This window comes from Arvicola amphibius, chromosome 18 (assembly GCF_903992535.2).
Source record: "Arvicola amphibius chromosome 18, mArvAmp1.2, whole genome shotgun sequence".
Lineage (NCBI taxonomy): Eukaryota > Metazoa > Chordata > Mammalia > Rodentia > Cricetidae > Arvicola > Arvicola amphibius.
Genome location: NC_052064.1, coordinates 31,936,241 through 31,948,389, shown reverse-complemented (window position 1 = coordinate 31,948,389; position 12,149 = coordinate 31,936,241).

Sequence of the window (12,149 nt, the reverse complement as noted above, 5' to 3'; positions counted from 1 at the left end):
CTACAAGCCTGCCTACAACCCAGTCTTATAAAGTTGATTCCCCAGCTGAGGTCCCCTTCTCTCAGATGACTACACCTTGTCTCAAGTTGACACAAAACTAGAAAGAACAAGCTATAAATGCTAAGAAACATTCTGAGAGTATCTAAACTTAGTAATAAGTTCTCCATCAGAAGCATCTTCTCATCTTAACTTAATGATACAGAGGTAAGCGTCCATCTGTAGAAGTTTATCCCAATCTACAGTCCCCATCTCTCAGACGAGGTAGAAAGAGAGTGGCTGAGGCTCCAAAAGCCATCCCAAACTCCATAAAGCTCCTTAGACCAGAGCCTGCTACATTTTCTCTTAGACCGTTTGACAGGTTTGATTTAATATTTCTCTCAGCTGCCAACCACACAGCAATCCTCCATTCTTCAGACATAAGTCTTTGGGCAGCAGCATTAAAAAGCGGAAGCCTTTCCTAAGCCAATGAATCTATCACAGGCTATTTTCTTGGGAGTAATCTGTGTCCCAGAAGCCTCAGGAAGCTTTCATCAGGGCGAGGAATGGAAGATGGGCAATTTGGCATCTGCCTTCACCCATATACATTACTATCGATTTATGAATTCATACTTTCATCAGTGGGTGAAAAATCTGTGCCAATCGATACTTCTTTTGATAGCCAGCTCATCTCCTGTTTGGCCCAGAGAAGACCCTTCACGTTGACTTCGTGTTCCTTTGGGTTTTGAACTCCTTGATAGCTTTCATATCCAAATGTTCCACGTACACCTTGCTGCTTCCATGGTCCAGTACTGGAGGCATCGATCCTTCAGGTTTTATTCCTTCTAGTCAAGCATTTGGTATTTAGAAGCCGAGGTTCAGAATCCGTATGTGCTCATTGTTTTTTGTTTTGTTTTTTGTTTTTGGCTTGTTTTTCCAACACAGGGTTGTAACAGCCCTGGCTGTCCTGGAACTCTCTTTGTAGACTAAGTTGGCCTCGAACTCACAGAGTTCAAGTGCTGGGATTCAATTGTGTGCTACAACACCCATCTATATAACGCTTTTATTTGTGAACTCTGAACAATAAAATGACTTTATTTTTTTTAGAAATCTGGTATTGAGTATTATATAGGTGACTGCTGTAAAACACTCCATTTTGCTACATTATTGAATTTTGGGGCAGAGACAGGGTCTCACCGTAAGAAGTCAGTTTGGATAGAACTTCCATTTCGATAAGAGGCAAATAACATTTAAGTTCCCCAGACCTCCCTGTGTAACCGACATCCTGGTTGGCATGGGGAGACAGGAATGGCGGGCAAGCCACCCCTCCACACTTGAGTAAACCAACCAATGAGAGCAAGAAGGGTATCCCCCAGGACAAAGCTCCTAGGAAAGACTCCTATTCCTGGATCCAGATGGTAGAGAACAGAACTGTAACTGGCCACAGATTTTTGTGGTTTCCAGGTTTAAAAGTCTGTAACGTTGTGACTCAGGGTTACAGTTAAGCTTTGGGGTCGGTTCTGCAGCCCTGTTAGATCAGTAGCCACTTGACGGCAACAAATTCAGGGGGTCATCCGCATTGACTCCGTGTGTGAGCTGTGTTGGCTTCAAGTGGACCCCATAGCATCCTGGAATCCAGGCTGGCCTTGAACTCACTACGTAGCCAAGACTGGCCTTGAACTTCTGATTCTCTTGCTTCAGTTTACCGAGTGTTTGGATGTGAGATGCTCATCGCCACTCCTGACTGTGGTGGGGTATCTTGTACTAAAATGTTCGGGGAAGAAATCATTGTGCCAAGCGAAAGAGTACAAACACAAGAAACTTCACGGTGTGTAGATTATTTATACAAAATCCTGGAGCGGACAGAACAACTCTGTAGTTCATTAGTGGTTGCTTGGTGGCCAGAGAGGCGGTGATCATTAGACAAGCAGGAGGAAACTGGGAAGGGCAGGCAAAGCCGTACCCTTGCAAAACTTCCAGGGTCAAGGTAATGAGTCTTCCTTCTAAACTGCCAGGCTTACCAGAGATCTCCTCCTTTTACAATAGGGTCTCCTGCAGCCCAGACTAACCTGGAAATAATCCTGCCATCAAGGAAGACCTGGAACTTCTGATCCTCCTGCCTCTGCCTCCCAAGTACTAGGATTTCTGATGTGTGCCCCTACATTTGATTTATGCCATGCAGGCAATAAAGCATGAGGAATAGGTTCCCAAGAGTCGGTCAAAGCCCCAGGGATAGCTCCTGTTCCCATTGCCAGGAGTTCCACAAGCAGACCGAGCTATATACATACATGCAGAGGGCCCATGCAGGCTTCCTGACTGTTGGTTCAGACTCTGTGAGTTCCCATGACCCAGGTTAGCGGTTTCTGTGGGTTTTCGTCGATGTCCCTGACCCCACCTGGAGTGAGCTAGGTCCAGTATTTGGCCTGGCCGTGAGTCTCTGAACCTGGCTGGCTCCATCAGTCACTGGATGAAGGCTCTCGGCAGACGACCGGGGTAGTCACCAATCAAATCACAGTGGAGGACCAGTTCTGGAGCCTCTCCTGAAACTAGCTCTTGTAGACCAGGCTGGCCTCAAACTCACAGAGATCTGCCTGCCTCTGCCTCCCAAGCACTGGGATTAAAGGCGTGTGCCACCACTGCCCGGCTAGGTGGCACCATCTTTATAGACTCCTGGAAGCTTCCCTTGCATAAGGCTCCTACTCAGCTCGTGAAAGCCTTGCTTTCTGGTCCTGTCTCTCAACACTGTCCGGCTCTGCCCAGCCCCCCCAACCCGATCCCTCAAGTTCCCACGCCCACCCTCCTCAAAACTCTAAAAGACTCAGCCACAGTTCTAAACCTCTATAAGGCAGCTTCAGGATCCAACAGAGCACCACACAGTGACTCTGGCATTAAATCCCATCTTCATGCAAATAAAAAAAGCAAACAAAAGAATATTATCAAACTACCAAAAGCCCGTGACATCTTCAGTATGTATATTTCTCAACTCTCTAAATGCCTTTCTCAACACTGGGCAGTTTAAAAAACTATCAAAGCCTGAACTCCACCCCAGGGAATTTTCTTTTTAAACTTCCCCAACAATTCTCAAATCAGCCACTGTTGGAAACCATTTCTCTAACAGAGTATCTGATCACGGAAAAAAAAAAACACGATTAATTTAAAAGTCTGGCACAGGAAAATTGCAGGCCCATGGGGAGGGAATAGATTTAGAAACCAAAAGGACAGGCTCTGCTTTTGAACAATTTTGCTTCTTTGACGCTCAGATTCTTTCCATGTTTCCACAGCCATGCTTCTTTGGCTGTGTTCCCCCAATTTCTCTACCCGCCCCCCAAAAAAAGCTCTGCCACTTCCTGTTAAGGGGCTGTCTCCTGCCTTCCTTTAGAAAGCACTAAGGGATCACGACTTCAGAATTCGAGAGAGGGAGTCAAGGTCAGAGAAGACAAAATCAGCAGAGCCCGATGGCCACCAGCTGGTCTCGCCACGTCACAGGCTCGGAGGGCGATGCTGACACAGATGGAGACGAAGCCTGAGTAATAGAGACAGCATCTTGGTTTCGTACTGCTTCTCTGGGCTTGTAATGACCTAATTCTATCCTGCTGTTCCTCTCCACCACAGGAGAGTCCTTTCTGAACACAAAGCGAATGCTTAGGCACCCTGGTCTCTTTTCTTTTATTTAAAAAGAAAAACTATGTAACAAAATGCTTGGGAAGTGAAAGAAGCTAAGCACAAAGGCACCACCTCAGTGCCTAGTACTGAGGTTAAAAATAGCGCTGTTTCCTCCATGGTGCAGGCACGAGCCCCAGGGGAGCAGCTCATGGACACAGCCCCTCCCGGGACCTACAAAGCTACTTTTATTAGAGGAGGACCATTTGAAGGCACCTATGTGATAAACGGTAGCTATTATGTCTTGGACACATTACTGTGTGCTTTATATACAATTATCTCATGTAATCCTCACAAAGTACCATTATTTCCAGTGTGCTAATAAGAGCCTGAAGGCCAGACAGGCTAAATATTCAAGCCATCTGACTGACCTTAATGTCATGTTAGAAATAACAGACAGAATTGTCTTCCCCTTTGACAGGTAAATAAAGCCAGGTGTTTAATTCCCTGACCCCTGTACCATTCTGATTATGTCCCCAGAAGTCCTCAGACACTGAGTACCCATTTGGGAACACTCCAACCTGTAAGCCACTCTCCATCCATGCTCCCCCAGAAACACGCATCCCTTAAACTTACGGGTGAAATGCAGTTTGTTCTTGATTTACAGACTTGGGGAAGAGGGAGAGAGCCAGTCCGAGGGTCTTTGATTATGCGACTGCAGTTCTCGGGTACATAGTTCTAGCTTTGGGGTGGAATGTCTCCAGGGTCCCACAGACTCTCCTCATCTCTCGCCACATTGGAAGGAAGATACCACCTGGGGAAAGCCAGAGCAGGCCCATTGGATCAGGGCCTGAGAGTTTCCCTTGGTCTAAAGGCTGTCTTTCTCCACAGCTAATAAAGAATAAAAAGAAAAAGCCAAGCGTGGACGGTAGTGTGCTCTTGTGATCCCAGTCCTGAGGAGCTAAGTGGCTAGTCAATCTAGACACCCGATCTAGACACCCAAGACTGCTCCAGGCCAAGGAAAGAATTTATCTCAAAAAAGGAGGTGAACAGTTCCTGAGGCAGAACACCTGAAGTTGACCTCTGGCCTCTACATGCATTGTGCATACATGTGCACATGAGCCTGTAACAACACAAACACACTTCTACACACATACGAAGTGATCACATGTGGCTAGTGTTAGCATTAGAACAAGACCCCAGGGCTGCCAGCAATTGTTTACTTGTTGCAGAGGTTTGAGAAGTGGGGAAGCAGTGGCGCTGGTGAAGACTTCATGTCTTGTGTTCTCTTCCTGATCGTACATTCTATGACTGACATTCTGGAACTTCGGACTCTTTACAAGGACAAACTAATTCCTGATGCAGTATGCCAGGTATCTATATAAAATGGCAACTTCAGACTTGAACCACTGGATGCCAAGCAGAAATGATGCAGAAATTAGCAGTTCAGTCATTTTCAGAGATAAACCCAGCTTAGCTGCATCAGGAGATTTTTTTGAACTGGCTCTGGAACAAGCTCTTTTCGTAAATATTTAGCTTCCCACGCCACCGCATTCCCTTGCTTTCTTATAGTTCCCCTTTCTCATTGGTCTCTTCCCTTTGACCCTTAGAATTCAGGACCAGCTCTTGAATTATCCTTTCATTGCCGGTTCCTATCCTGCTGGGAACACTGCAAACTTGAAGGAATTAAACCATCTGCCATCGCGGCCGCTCACCACACGAGTGGGGTAAAGCCACTCTAGAACGACCCGGCAGACTCCTATCTCATTAGACTTGAATCTCGGCCAAATCTCCCTTCTGTTTGGTGGTCCCAGATGTCTATACTCCCTGCAAGCCTTCCCTTGACTGCCCCCACCCCCAGGTAGGAAATGCCCTTGCCTCTTCCAGGCTTCAGAAAAGGTAAAAGCCGTCTGTGATGGTCACCTTGACTCAACTTGACAGGGTTTAGGACCACAGGAGACATTATCTCTAGAGCGTCTGGGAAAACATTTCCAGAGGTTTTAAATGAGTAGGGAAGGCTCATCTAGAATAAGGGTGGCATCAGTCCATGGACTGGAGCCCTGGACTGATGAAGAAGGGAGACAGACAGACCGACAGACAGAGACAGAAGCAAGCAAATAAATGTTGAAAATTTTCTACCAGACCAAGAAGCTATACTATAAAACTTGTTAATTCATTGAAAAACATTGTCGAGCTCCTGCGATGTTTCAGGTACTTTGTGTAAAAAAAAAAAAAAAAATTAGTTCTGTCCTCAATGAATTCCTAAGGAGAGCGCATAGACAAAAAACTTACTGGTTGACTAGGCAGTGGTGGTACATGCCTTTAATCCCAACACTCAGGAAAAAAGAAGCAGGCAGAGCTCTGTGAATTTGAGAATTTGAGACAAGCCTGGTCTACAAAGCCAGTTCCAGGACAGCCAAGGCTACACAAAAAGAAACCCTAACTTGCCGGGCGGTGGTGGCACACGCCTTTAATCCCAGCACTCGGGAGGCAGAGGCAGGCGGATCTCTGTGAGTTCGAGACCAGCCTGGTCTACAAAAGCTAGTTCCAGGACAGGCTCCAAAGCTACAGAGAAACACTGTCTTGAAAAACCTCAAAAAAGAAAGAATAAATAAACAAACAAACAAACAAAAAATCCTTACTGGCTGATGCACTATGAATGTATTTGTATATATTTATGCATAATGCATATTATTTTACTGACAGTGCATATGGGGTATACAAAGAAGGCAATGCCTTGTCAAGAAATCATTTTTAGCAAACAGAACCGGGGGATAAAAGAGGCACTGAAGTGTGCAAAAAAGGTACCATTAAATTAATTCAGTTTATTTTTAAGATCCTTGGGGTCTAGTTATTTTTATCACAAATGCTAACAAGTTCTTTGGCTGACTTCCTAGATTATTAGGAGCTGCGAATTAAGGGGGTTGGGGGAGCGTTGGATCAGGAGCAAGCGGTGGCAGCTGGCTGCGGACAAGGCAGAGGAATAGATGATGAACGTGGCAGAAAAAGCATCTGGAGCCATCTAGTATCTGGGCATCGCTGTGCTGTGGACCAGTACAAGAACAGATGCTTCCAGTCAGTGTCTGAGTCAGACAAAGGTTAAAGGATGTTCTGTGCGTGCTATTTCAAGAGGGGAAGAAAATTATTGAATGCATTTCAAAAGGCTTTCTGTGCAAAATGATTCAAATGCAAAAGCAAGTTTCAGCTCTACGGAGTTGGGTTATTTGGGGAATTCACTTAAATGATGACATCAAACAACTGGGAAAATATCACTTTTGATTATAACTAACACATAATAACACTAAATTCTACAGTAAAAAATTAATATATAATAAAACATTCTATTTATAAGTTAAAGGCAAGAACAGAAAAGAAAGCCAAGTTACCATGGGAGAGGGTGGAACTGATGGCGGCTTCGGGAGCGGCTTGAACAAAAGCATGGTCTCCCTAAGTCTTTTATTATTCCTGGGTATGTTTAAAATGCAGCAGAGGGGCCGGAAAGATGGTTCGGTTGGCAAAGCACCTGCCATGTCAGTGTGGGGACCTGAATTTAGATCCCAAGCACCCACATAACAGCCATGTGTGGTCACACACATATATATAACCCTAGCACTGGAAGGAGCAGAGGCAGACAGAACCCTGGTCAGCCAGTCTAGCCAACCAATAAACTGAGAAGACATGAACCAGAGAGGTGTTTGGAAAGGCGTAACTATGTTTCTGCTTCTTCTCTTGTCTGTTTTGTGTCTTTCCTGATTAATCTTTAGTATTGGAAGGCCAGGGTTGGGGTATAGCCCAGAGATAGAGTCTTGCCTAGCATGCAATAAAGGCCTGGGTTTAATCCTGAGCCAGGTTCATAAAAGCAGAGACTGTGACTCTTGGTTCTTGTTGTGAATTTGGCACCTAGGACAGTATCTGACCTATAGGAGTTTCTCTGTCAGTTGGGCCATAGTGCCTAACACAATCCCCAAACTGTCGTGTCTTAATGTAAAAGTTTATTTTTTCTTTACCTGGATATTCGGTGTGAGAGTTTCTAGCATGCGTCTTCCACTCATGCAACAGTTTGAGGAACTGAGACTCTTCCTAGCCTGGCTTCACCATTCCCAAGGCATTTGTTCCTCTCAGGGTTCAGCCACCAAATGAGAAATGTGTGAAGGAAGTACACCTTCTTCTTGAAGGCTATGCCTTCAAAAGGACATGATACACCTGCATCTCACTGGTGAGAACTAGCCACTCAGCCACAGGCTGGAAGAGTGTGTTCTCTGTCTTAACAGCTACTTCCCGAAGTCACCCTGAATGGAAAGTGAGCAGATATTAGCAGGCAGTTGGCTGGCTGTCTCTCTCACAGTGCCTACACGCTTACTGTATGTGTATGCATGGAGAACGTCTCTGCGGCTTCCCAGTTCTTTATACATGTAACAGCATGTGCATCTCAGGGAGTGGAGCTTGTATCCAGCCCACACAATCACTGGCGGCTCTGTTGATATGTATCTTAGCGTACAGCAAGCCGGAGTACCGGGAAGCAGTACGTCCTCTGCCGGCCTGGACACCTGAAGCCGAGCAATATCTAGCAGAGTCAGAATCCTTGCACAGAGGTCCTGAGAGGTCACTGCATGATACCGCAAAAGTGACGCCAAAGTTGCAGTGGAGAGCCCAGGACACTAGATAGCTAAGAATCATGGCCTCCACCCAGGAAAGCTGCGCACATTGGAGCCCGTCCAAGAGAGAGACTGTGTGTTATAGGTGGGAGCACTAAAGTGTCAGGGTTACCTGAACCCTTTGGGACAGAGATGAACCCAATGCAAGTCTCAGCTGCCAAATGTGGAACCACGGGATTTGGTGTCTGCCCTGCCAGGGTTTGGTCTTTCTTTGAACTGATCTTTCCTTGCTCCCCCACCCCCATTCTTTCTTTGTGGGGAATGTGAATGTGTGCTCTGTGTGTATTGGAAGTACACAGTTTGGTTTGGGGGTTTACAGGGCGTCACAGTTAAAAGGTTGTCATGCATCTCAGAACAGACTCTGAAAGTTTGAGTTTTAAACGGTGTCGGGACTTTGGAAACTGGACAAGATGCATTTTGCAACGAGAAATGGCTGCAAGCCTATCGAGGTAAAGGGTGGGGTGTTGCAGTTTGGATGTGAAATGTCGTCATAGGCTCATATACTTGAAGCCTTGCTATTCAGCTGGCCTCCTGTTGGGAAGGTTGCAGCACCCGAGGAGGAGGCGTCCTGCTGTGGAAAATGCATCGCTATAAGTAAGCTTTGAAACTTTATAGCCCAGATCCATTTCCTGTTCCCCCTTTGCTTCCTCAGTGTGGATGCAATGCGACCAACAAGCTTCTCTCTCTCTTGCTTCCTTTCTTTCTCTCCCTGCTGCCGTGTCTGTAATGATCTGTTCTGTCCCTTTAAGAGACAAGCCACGCCCACTCCCTCCCCCCCCCTGTCTGCTGAGGCAGGCAGATCTTTTCTGTTTGTAGCCTGAGTCTCTGCCATCTCCCTCTTGAAGAGGCAGCTTTCTCTCTCTCTCTTTCTTCTCTCTCTCTCTCTCTCTCTCTCCCTCCCTCCCTCCCTCCCTCCCTCCCTCCCTCCCTCCCTCCCTCCCTCCCTCCCTCCCTCCCTCCCTCTCTCTCTCTCTCTCTCTCTCTCTCTCTCTCTCTCTCTCTCTCTTCTCTCCTTTTAATCCATCACAGTGTCCCTCTGGAACTGTGAGCCACATGGACCCCTTCCTCCCTTAAGTTGCTTCCGTCAGGGGTGTTTTTTATCACAGCAGCAGGAAAGGGACCACCACGCCCTCCTACCAGACATCACTAAAATCCAGACTGCAGCAGAGTCTCGTAAACAATCCTCAGCCATTGGATATCAGGCGATGAGGGGTAGTGATCTTGACAGAGTTTCTAGGTCGCGTCGAGGAGGAAGAAGTAGGGCTAAGTCTGAGTGTCTTCCTCGCTGGAAAAGACAAAGTCCAGGGAGGCCAAGGTGGTTGGAGTTTGCCGGGCAAAGTACCAGAGGGGGCAAAGGCACTCTGAAGGAGATAAGGCCAGGAATCTGCAAATCACCCCCCCCCCCCCCACACACACACACACGCAAGTCAGCTGAGTGTTAATCAGTGCCTGTGACTAAGAGAACCACCCGCTGGGAGAGAGGCACAATCTTCAAAGCTCACCCGGAGAGGGGAATAGTCTAAGCCCTGTGCTGAGCCGAATGGAGAACCCTTGCTCGGACCTCGCCCCAGGTGAAAGCAGATTCCGGAGCAGATAGCAAAGCCCCAGCGTACGGAAAAGATGAAACTGTTTATAAGAGATGTCGCCGCAGTTCAGAACAAGGCTAAAAAAAAAAAAAAATCTGTAGAAATACGAAAAATATGGCACATAAGATAAATTTACAATGTCGAGCATCTAATTTAAAATTATGAAAGTATAAAAAGTAAGGAAAATATGATTCATAATGAAGAAAGCAACCAACCAATAGAATTTAGGCTTAGAAATTCCACAGACAATAAAATTGGTGTATAGAAATATTCAAATGGGTGGGAAGGGGGAGTCCTTAGGGGCGTGGAGGAAGGTAAGACAGAAGAAGGTGGGAAGAGGGTAGAGGGGAATCGCAGGAGACACGTGGAATGGAGACCTGGTAAGCCAGGTCCTTAGGGAAGGGGAGGGAGGTAAATACAGAGGAGGAAGGTGGGTGATACAGTAATAAGGATGTCTGAAAAAGCCACGAGGACTTATACTATTGACTAACAAATTATAATGCATGTAATTCAGTATATAGAGATGTCTAAATAGTCTTGATGAACTTTTTCCATCTGGGTGGGTAGTTTTTCCCTCCAAAAGCGAAAGACTCCCTAACAAAAAAAAAAAAAAATCCCAATACCAGACATGAGAAGCCCTCTTTTGAGTTGTTGCCAGGACTAAGAGATTCCCCAAGCATACAGCCTACTGCTGTTGCCATGGGTTACGCCCCAGAGGTAGAGGGTAAGTCCCTATTGCTACAGACCCCATGTCCTTTCCAAACAGAGCCCAGAGAACCTTGAGCTGAAAGGGACCTGAATGACCCCTCCCCCGGGACTGACTTTCCTGCTGTCAGAGACACTATACAAGCTTCTGAATGGAGGAAAAGCAGGAGTCCTGCCCAGATGTGACGCCTTGGAACCACATCGATGACCAGCGTGGCACAATGACCCTACGGGTGCGGTAACGGAGCACACACCTTTGTGGGAAACAACAGTTCTCTAATTGGACTTGAGATGAACTCAACAGGAAGTTTGCCATGCCTGGTAATGGAAACCTAGCTAACTTAACCAGAGCCAGGGAAGTCATGGTTACTAGAGAAGAATTTTACACTCACCTAGCACGAAATGTAAGAGTTAGCCAATAAGAAACTAGAGCTAATGGGCCAAACAGTGATTTAATTAATACAGTTTTGGTGTGATTATTTCAGGGCTAAGCTAGCCGGGCAGCCGGGATGAACAAGCGGACTCTCCTCCTACAAATGCCCACAAGTGTAGTCTGCACCCTCATCAAGGAAGCTTCTCTTTGCAACAGATGGAGAAAACCAAACCACAGCCAATCCAAAATGCAGAGTGGTGGAGTCCAGTCCCAGTGGTAGCTACGTCTATAAAACACTCACGCTCCTAAGGCTCAGGGAACATTGTGCAAAAAGAGGTGGAAAGATGGAAAGATTCAGAAAATCAGGGAGTGTCCTGAGCCTTCTAGTAGCACCTGAAGCCACACATATACAATCTCATCAACGTGATGACCCAAACAGGAGCTGCACAAAGACAACCCCAGTGAGCATGTCAAACTGGACAGAGAAAAGCATGAGAGGCCATTGGGTTAAACTGAGGGCCATACATGCCATGACGCATACTACTACCCCCATGTACACGACACATGCTTGCACACATACACACACAATAGACAGACAGATGATAGATAGATAGATAGATGTAATTTAAATAGATAGATAGATAGATGTAATTTAAAAAGGAAAATTGCACTAAAAAGTAAATAAGTGGAGAACAGTAGAGGAAGACGCACGCATGAAATCATGAGTGGAGACATCAACCTCTGTCTCCACTTTTATACACCCATGTGCGCGTATACACATGCAAGCATCCTACACACAATAAAATAAACTAAAATTCTCTATGCAATTACTATGCCTGATATGAAACCGTATTGCACGAACTTAAGAGTAGATTGGAAATTGAGGAAGAAAATATTAGTGAGCCTGAGTAGAGACCGCTCAAAATGAAACCCAGAGAGAAAGAGGCAGAAAGAACAAAATAAGCAGACTACCAGGAAAGTGGCCATGCAGCTTTAATAGGCTGATGACTGTACAGTTAAAGTTCCCGGAGGAGGGCATGAAGGGGAACAAAATAAATGCTTGAGTAAAGAATGTCTGAAAATTTATGAATTGGTTGGAAACTGTAACCCCGTTGATCAAAGAAGCTCAACGAACGCCCAGTACAAAAGCCATAAATGAAAGCCCACCAAAAACCATGGCGACCAACGGCTTGATGATGTTGACTGTTGAGCAAAGTAAGCACATGAGTAATAAACTCTGAGTCACCCATGATG